Source organism: Thermobia domestica, chromosome 12 (genome assembly GCF_964235325.1).
Source record: "Thermobia domestica chromosome 12, izTheDome1.hap1.1, whole genome shotgun sequence".
Lineage (NCBI taxonomy): Eukaryota > Metazoa > Arthropoda > Insecta > Zygentoma > Lepismatidae > Thermobia > Thermobia domestica.
Window position 1 is genome coordinate 49,405,429 of NC_137465.1, and position 9,945 is coordinate 49,415,373.

Here is a 9,945-nt window from a genome sequence, read left to right on the forward strand (position 1 = left end):
TCAGTAAAGTATTTTTCAACTTTACATTTTATTATTGACATTCTATAATGTCATAAATTATTGGTTTTCCCTGTTTTTATTGTTAAATCGTACTTAGTTTTAAAACTCCTTTGAAGCAAAAGCATAAATCTAGTTCTGGTTTTCAATACTAGCCAAGTTCAGTCAGTACCGGTATCAAACCCCGCCAAATCCATCATTCAGCATCAAAACCCGCCACATCCGAATTTCTTACATATATTTTCCTTATGTTTTAAATTGTTATTATTGCATTGTGTTCATATTTTTTCACTATGACACAATACAATTAACAACATGTTTGGTAAATAAAAAATATGTTTGTATTTACAAAAGGTTTGTTGTGATATTTTTTTTTACTTTTTCCGCAAAAGTGTGTAAGAGGATTTGGCGAGGTTTGATTCTTGGCGTCTCATATATACTTATGCGAATCCATGATCATATAAAAATTCTTAGCAATAAGGTAGCGATGTATAACAAAGATTAATGGAAATGTACATGATTTAAAACTTGAGCCTAAGTAAAATACAAAATTAGTATTTGATTACCGACTGAATAGCTACTCAGTACTAACTTGTTTACTGTTAGATAAAATATACAACTGAAAAATACAATTACAGTTTAACATTTCACGAATTTTACGGTACAGCCATATTTGATCTGTGCAGTACTATATAAAAATAATTTCAATGTGTTACATATAAATTAATTTGCAGTCAAATAATAAAGACAGACATTTTGTGCAAATAAAGAAATACTTTTAATTTACTCTTGTAATAATCCTGTACATTACAAATACTGTTTGAAGAATTGTATGTTTCCTGTAATTTTGTTTTAAAATTTTTATCTTGTTTTAAATAGCCTATATTGTCGAATTGACATGATACGTTTATTTTATGTGTTAAATCTATTTATGTTTATAAAGATTTTGTTATAGTTACTTATTTAGATTACTTGATATAATAGAATGTGTATTCAATATTTATTAAAAATAGCAAGACATTCAACTAATTATGAACATTAAGGAGAAAAAGTGTTGCTTTTTATCAGCACATACCCTTTCACAAAACTTTTACCTATGAAATTTCATCTCTTTCATTATCTTCTTCCGAATTACTTTTGAGTTCCGCGGTGATCCTGACAGTGTAAACATCTCGGATAGTGAGCTGCTGAAGAGGAAGTGGTTAAAGTGGAAAACTTCATTATTCATCATTTACACTCATCACATTAGAACATGAAATCAATTACACACAAATACAATTAATATACACGTACTCATTTCATTTATTTTTCACTTTATCCAACATTTTCACCCCGATCATCTGGGTAACTGGCCCTCTTCTTCCCGTTGGAACTCCGTCCCGATTTTGGACATTCTCTTACCTGGCTATGACATTACAATTATCTCTCGAATTTGACTGTTTCTTTATATTCCTTATCTTAACTAACGAATAACTTAACTAACAAACAATTTATACTTAAAATACACTTAATAATATTTATTACAGGTAATACGACTAGTAAGTCGACCAAAAAATGCAAATGGCGGCTTCTGCCATTTGCACGATTAGTTACTAAAATAATACAAACTTTTCAAAGAAGAAGTTTTTTTCAACTCACAAACACATTTTATTCAGCATTTATGGCACAAGCTGGTTATTTCTCGGTGCCCTTTTTCAAACTCTCTTAAGAGTGAAGAAGACAAGACTAGAATTACTTTTTTTTTTTTACTTCTAATAGTACTCCATCAAATTTTCCTTGTATTTAAATGCTTTTCATAAGTACTAGTCTGTATTTTATGTAGGTGATTAATGACTATTGAAATGGATCATCATCCGGAAGTCAGTACATTTTTTATCTCATTCCCTTAATTACTGCGCAATGAAACGTTACATATTATAAATATTGTACTATAAGATAGAGTTACATTTCAGCTACAACACAAGACACTAATTCATTTGGTTATGGGTAATAGTATACATGAAAACCCCCTGATCTCCGTTTCTTCTGTGTTCTATTACCACTTCTACATGAAATACCAAAACTTTTCTACGTAGTGCAATAGTAAGAAGTATCCATGTGCACAAGACATGCGATATGCGTTAAATTCCCCCCCACACACATACACATAGTCATAGATAAAGTACAACGGCACTACAAATGCAGATATAAAGTACAGGTACGTTCTTTTTTATTTTCGTATCAGTCGATAAGTAAATAAAAGTCGCTTTGTTATCCCCTTTGTAAGTTCGTACATACTCAATGAATAATCCCTAAAAGTTCCTACTCCTTCGGGAAATAATGCAGTTTCATGTATACTATATCCTAGTTATGTCTTCTGATATCGTAAAAGGTAACAAATAAAAGAAAATATTTGATTCGTTTCATAATGGGTACACAAGATGGCACTTGCTGTTAGATCTTACTAGAACTGCTCACATCCATTAAATGTTTATTTGTATGTGTAAAGTATTTTAGAGTAAAGATCTTATTACGAAATTGATAAATTGTTTGATTGTTTTTCGTGCTATGTTTCACATTTTATTTAAATTTTAATTTACATGTGAGAAAATAGATTTTGAAAAGAAACTTGCGCGGAACGATATAATGCGTTGTTGCCAAATTTGTACGTTCACTATGGTAGTTACAATAAGAAAATTCCTGGATTCAAGCTTTGCAGTTCCAGAAGCGGAACTTAGCTATGAATTGCTGTAAGAATCGAAAACTAATTTCTCCAATAAGTATCCAAGCAGAATTCCATCATTACTTTCTTTATTATCTGACATCAGTAAACATTCAACACTATCTCGCAACGCCGCACTATTTAAGCAGCGTTTAGCATAGCACCGAGAACACCTAGTGATCCACCTTAAACACTGCTTTTCAATCTCACTTGTTTCACTAATGTTTTATTTCACTCTATTAATAACATAATTGATCAAAGGTTGTTGACGTACAGTTTCAATTGAGTAACTGTGCATCGACCAATTACATTATTAGTAACCAATATGATGTAATCAGGCCCGTGCTGGTCCACCAGGACACCGGAATATGTCGCAGTGCGCCCTCTGAAACATCACGTTATAAATAAAGGTACAAGTTTCTTATAATAAATTCTTACAGTTGTTATAGGTAAAGAAAACCGTGATACGTACAGTGCACTCTTTACATAAGACGCCCTGGGGAAACCATAACAAGATAAACGGTTATATTTATTCATCTGCAAAGTTCAGTTCTGTACAATAAATGTATACTGTTACTGTTGATGAAGAACTCGTGAAGTGTACAGTAGGGTGGAGTGAAAAGAGGCCAAAAAATGTTTTTTCGAAATTCCATTTTGGATAGGAGGCAAAAGTTGCATCAAAATATAGTACTTTACCATGGAAAATTTCAATTCTCTAAAATAAATTTTAGCCGGGGCGCAATGGCCCTTAAGTTTGATAGATTATGCAAATAAGTGAAAAGAGGCCAATTTTTGAAAAAAATCTAAATTCGAATTTGGATATGGGGCAAAAGTTGCATCATATCGTAGTACTTTGCCATGGAAATTTTAATACTCTAAAACATTCTTAGCCGGGGGTCAATGGGCCTTAAGTTTCGTAGATTTTGTAAACAAATACACGTTTGTTGCGTATTTGTGTAATTATTAGACAGCTTTTCGCTTGAAGTAGACTGTAATTTGGGAGTGTTTAGATTCGTTGTCGTGACGAGTTCAATTTTTAAAGCTCCCGAAGTTCATATTCTGTGTTACAGGCTACATCAAGAAGGAATTCACCACTAAGAGGTGGCTGCCGTCGAGTTCAAGCCCACACACCCGCAAACATTAGATTAAATGTTTCATAAGTTTCGTTCACGTCTTCCTGCAGAATATTGCGACTTTGTCTCAAAAGTAGGCATGTATTTTCTCGAGTCAATTTTGGAACGAATAAAGAAATCGCTCTCTCCTGCCGCACATACTGAAAGAAGTTTCACTAATTATTTCCACTAATCTTTCCACTACTTACGTATGATATTTCAACTCAGGGATATCAATACATGTATTTTCTGAAGCGCGAATTTCTTGCAATTTTTCATGTCTCATAAGTCAGTATTAGCGTCCTGTTATGTTACACTCATTCCAGTTTATCATTTCTGTGTAATTATTAGTCTCGAAGTTTAATACTGGCACTTCGAAGGAACGATTTCAGAAGGTTTACCCTGCTTTCTGGATTGAAATATTTTATCAGCAGCAAGGATTCGTGTAGTTGATCTGTCGACATCAATCATGGCAATAAGAATGTTTTGAGGATTCGCACAGAATGCATTTCTGGAAATTACTTTATTGACTGGAGTCTTGTATAGTTCTTGCAAACATCGCGGAAGTTTTATGGTCAGGAACAAATGTTTAGCTCCGTATTTGACGAGAGGTTTCAGTTTGATGTTGAACCACACTGGTGCATATACTTTTCCCACGAACTTTGATAGTTTTGAGCTCCTCTGAAGAATTTGGCATTGATATATACACCTATAGACGCAAAAGTCTGTAAGCCACAGTTAACCAGCAAATATGCCGAAGTTTCCCAGGTTTCTTAATCTGCTAGGCTTTTATCTCAGTCATCTTATTCCAGATTGGAGTATTTTACACAAGTGCCTCTGATCATAACTGAGATCAGGCACGTTTAGGAGTGTAGGAGGTTCTGAAGAATTTTTTTTCGAAGCCGTACACTGAATTTGTTTCACATTTCACAAATGATCTACCAATAAAGCCAAAGAAAGTGTAAGGGCCAGTATTTACACCATCGTCACTTCGTCACTTTTAGTAAATGACGAAGTGGTAGTTCAGTGAACTGCAATAAGCACATACACGACTGCAAGGGCCTCCGTAAATGGTTTCCGAGCACTCTAATCACTCCTCCTTTTGACCCAACATTAATATTAGTGCCATCGCAGCCGCTAGCTACCACATCTGATAGGTCCACATTATTTTCTTGTAATTCGCGGCAGATGAAACTAGCAATATTCTTTGCTGATGCTGATCCCGTCAAAGCATTTCCGGCATAACCGACAATTTGTTTCCCGGTTCTACACGGATAGAACAATGTTCTTCTATCTTCATATCTCTGACTTCCGGACATCGTGAGCGTTTGGTCTTTCTTCCAATCAAAATAGATGGCACGAGGTTTCACTTTGTTAACAGTCTCTTTAGTTCTTACACTTATATCATTTTTCACAACCTCTTTGAATTTTACTTCTGTCAAGTATGTTTTGGGACTGCTCTAGACTCACATATTAAAAATCTTCCAAAACCGCAGTAGCAATTGCTGCAATTTTTCTTCTAGTCACGCCGGTTTTCTCCTTCACTTTTGCTAATGTTGGGACAAATTTTCTCATTTGCGTGCATCCAATCTGTGCTTGCTCCCTTGTCTTCTTCAAAGGATTTTCCAACTAAAATTGATCTCCTCCAGCTTCAGTGTGTTCTTTATTGCCTTCCTATCTTGTTTCCGAAGATGACAAGTAGTCTGAAGATTCGATAATGTAACTATAGTAGAGTATAGTAGGCTTTAGTTGAAAGCTTCACCATAAGATCGCTTTTTAGCTTTCCTTCCCTCTCTTTTCTTGAATTTCTTTATCCAAGTAATATCAATAATAACGAATATCATTTTTTATTCACCATCCAGAAACACAACTAGGCTAGTTATCGCCCGGGGCAAGAACTCGCCTTAGCACCTCCCGACCAACCAAACCAAAAGGCTCCCCAATTATACCTGATATTGGCATCAGACAGTAGTTCTCCTATTCCATTCTTTCTTCAAGTGGTAAAGCTTGATTTCAAAATTGCAGTACATATTTTAATTTTTAGTACAAGATAAAACATTAAACTACTTTGTAACTGATTAACAAATAATCTGATTAACAAATAATGAGGCATGCTTGGCACATTCTTACAGTCTTAACGAAATAACTGCAAACCGCAATGTTTTTGGAATTATATCAGGATGTGGATATGTGTAGAGTGAATCAACAGTCTGTTGATTTAGAATAGAATATTTAATTATGAAACACAATCAAGCTGTTGTTTTGAGTGTACTCGAACATTTTACAAATCTCTTAAATCGTTGTAAGTTAAATGAAAACACAAAATGGAACTAAAATTTAAAATTGCGGGCTCTTTTGGATGCAGAGGTTTTTATAACGTCCTCAAAACATAGCTTCGAAGTTAACTTATGATCTATGGATATGATCCTAAGGGTGGTGATTGATTGTTGCCCTCTTAAGTTTCTGAGGTAATTTTTTTATGATATTTAGTTTATTAAACTCCTTTCCTTGCTTTATAGTGACAATAATTATTTGCCCAGTTTTGCGCTCCCCAATTTGGCGCCCGGGGCACAAGCCCCGTTTCCCCCCTAGTTACATCATTGTCACCACCAACCAAACTATTATACTATTAACAATACTGCCAAAAGTTCATTGTAGGATATCAGAACACATTAAATATTAGTCTTATGGTTAATATTGTTTTATTTTCAAGAGTTTTGACATATTTCCACCTTCCAGTTTGGTACTGTAGGCCCATATTTATTGATTGAAACTTCACTTCACTTCATGTCAACCAGCACTTCCTTACCCTCTTCCTTAACTCACCCAGTTCCAAAAGCTTCCGATTTACCAGGTCTCTTTTCTTATCTAAGCATTATTTTTCTTCACTTTATTTCATTGGCTGAGCACATAATGATAACAAAGTGGGGATTTCCAAGGGGTGTTCGTTGCATATTTGTCTTGCATTTCTCACGGAGGACAATGTTTCTTGCATTCCCTAAGTAGCAGAAGATTTTGAAAGAAATAGATGTCAAGCGGAAGAGTATGATTTTTTAAAGGTAAGATGGAGCCTGGAACGGTGAAATGATTTTTCTATGGTAATATAGGTAGGAGGAAGACTACTGTTATTTTTGAAAAAAATACTCAATGATGATAGGTGGGAAATTAAAATGGAAGGGGGAGAGAACTAAACATATCCAAACAAAAACTTATTCTTTAGTTTACGTCATTGGGACTATAATATGCTACGGCAATAAGTACAGATTGTAACATGTCCTTATCTTTACCTCAAAATTTGTTGTAGCCTATTCTCTGTGGGACTAGTTTGCTGGACTAAAATATTCCATTTTAAAAAAAATGATTAAAGCACCATTCACAGGGCCTCGTCGGAGGAGGGTTTACTACCTTAGTCCTCCTTTCCTTTAAAATTTAAGTTGCCTTTTTTTATCGTGTTCCAAAATTCTCCTTGCCTGCTCGTTGTATAGCCTATTAATATAGGTAGTTCACTGTGTTGCCAAATGTATTCAAAGCCCTGTAGATCTATATCCAGTAGCCACAGAAATGTATTATGGAAGGAGCTTAACCACTTAGCCTCTGGTGTAAACTGCAGTTAAACATTCTGATTAGACTATTCATTTCTAGATGTTTATTTACTAGGTCTAACCTAGCCTATTGTGTACTGATGGAGAGACATACGTGAGTCAATATTTCTTTCTTTCAGAAATGGTGCGTACTTACCAAAAAAAGACTGCCGAATAAACTGCTCCAGCAGATGTTGTTTGCAATCAGGGTGGACTGCGAAGGATGGAGGCCTGTCAATAATTGGAAAAGGCGAAGATTACTCAACACCGATTAATACTTTGGGTAGCCACTGCAAAAATTGACAGGACATGAGAATGTAAGTATGCCTCCCACAAAGGATGTTTCATTCTGAATATAGGATACGTAAAAAAAAAAAAAAAAAAAAAAAAAAAAAAAGTAGATTCATCTCCCACGCACAAGCGAAGAAACTTGAAATGCAATTGAAATGATAAAGCAATATTTTTGTGGCTTTTGAATTGTTCGACTTTAAATCAACAAATACTTTATCTCTTATGAAATTTTGATATTTTGGTGCTCGTCAATCTCAACCAAATTTCTATACAGGTTTCAAAACATTAATTTCTTTGATCATTATTATGGCAACACAAAAGCATAAAATGCATAACAGCAATTTACACATATGTTTGGTACCTTGAACATGGTTGTGGTTGTCTAAGGGTCCAGAAGAAACTAATTTTAAAAGCATAATAAACCATAATTTTAGAAAATAAAGCATAAGACATAATTTAAAATTCAGAAGACAATCTTGGAAAATTCTATTAGAACAATTCTTGGAAAATTATGTTCAAGTGCAAGTTTAGCATACGTAGCTTGTGAACATCTTAAGTGAGTTACTTTCTCCAGTAAAAAATTATGTGTGCAGAAATTGTATATATGATGATTCGAAATGCAGAAAAAGTGCACAAGAACTCAACACTATATTGTTATGTTTAGCTCTTGAACTCGAGCACTTTCAATACACTTTGGTGGCAACTTTTACTTTCCCTTTCTGTATATATGCACCTCTATGGCGTACATAAGTGATAAACTGACTCGAGTAAAGCATATCTCTTTACAGTGCATTAAGTAGGAAGTTCATTAAATATGAAAGAAACTGATTGCATAAAGTGTTAATAAATAAATCAAGATATTTAGAATTTATAATGCATAGTAAATATTATACATTATACACGGTTAATGTAAAACAATGATTGAAATTAACAATAAAGCATAATAAAGCATAATTTGGAAAAATTAAACAAAAATAAATCATAATGTGGGTTTCTCTCATCATTATCGATGAATTTAAGGTATAATTGTCTTCTGAAATTGTACATATGTGTTGCTTAAGCCAACAAGAGTTTTCTGAACAACAAAATTGTAAATCTAATGTTCTTACATTTCTTGCTTAATGCTAGCATTAAGATGGAGGTTGGAAATATGTCAAGAAAGTACCGGGAATTGGTCAATAAAACACGAAATATACATTGTTCATACAAATTTATTGTATCGCCTTCAAAGTAAGTGCCTTCCGAAATAATACACTTACGCCAAGGAATAATACAATCATCAAAACCTTTTTGAAACGTATGTTCCGGAATCGACTTTAGTACTCCCTACGATATCTCTTTGATGTTTTCTATCGACTGAAAACGGGTACCTCGAAGTGATAATTTGAGTTTTGGAAATACAAAAGACGGCCAAAGCCATATCAGGGGAATACGGTGGTTGTTCGACAAGTTTTTTTTTTTAGCTTTCGGCCAAAAATTCATTTACAATGATAGCCTTGTGAGTTGGGGTTTCGGCACTAGTCGGGCGGCAACACGTTTCATGCACAAACAATCGTTTAAAATGTACAAAATTGATTCGTGAGACACCAATTTTAGCGGCTATCTCTTTCAGACTTAAACGACGATTTTCAGTCGCTATTTCCTTCACTTTAGTTATGTTAAATTCAGTTGAAGACGTTGATAGTCGACACAATTTTCAACCACCTCTAGACCAATTTTGAATGCACTGTAGCACTCATACGCACGTGTTCTTCAAAGAGATCGAGAACTCTTTCAGCGCTTCAGCTCACGTAATTCCATTTGCAATGCAATTTTTTACAGAATTTTTGTTCGATAGTTTTATGCATTGTAAAAATCGCGCGCACACACTTGCGATGAACTGACAAATGGAGCACTATAAACAAACTAACAGACAGATAGCGCTCAAACTCCGCGCGAGCATAGAGGGCAGTTGTGCTAACGTAGCAGCAAGAAGAAGAATTTCAACGCTCAATTTCATTGGGCTTCTTAAATGTACAATTCCCGGTACTTTCTTGACAGAATGCACAAGCTTTCGAATTTTCTTTGGAGTACTCATGATTTGATATAACTAAACATGTTCGCCTTTTGGGATTTATAGGCTAAAGGAGAAAAACAAAATTGGGTTTCCGAGCCATAATAGACCTAATAATTACGTAACACATTGTTCTAATACATTTTCACTCAATTCAATTCAACCCGTTTCTGATACCTTATAGTTGTATTTGATTACGAAGAATTAATT

At 34.3% G+C, this 9,945-nt stretch overlaps 1 long non-coding RNA gene across 1 annotated transcript in view; it reads left to right on the plus strand.

The window, feature by feature from the left end:
* The window catches only part of LOC145665706 (uncharacterized), a 46,620-nt gene extending 38,926 nt beyond the window's left edge, over positions 1-7,694 (plus strand). The window contains exon 3 of the long non-coding RNA XR_014127610.1: positions 7,532-7,694. This is a non-coding gene — a long non-coding RNA (uncharacterized LOC145665706). The remainder of the gene's footprint in view (positions 1-7,531) is intronic.
* The last annotated feature ends 2,251 nt before the right edge of the window (positions 7,695-9,945 follow it).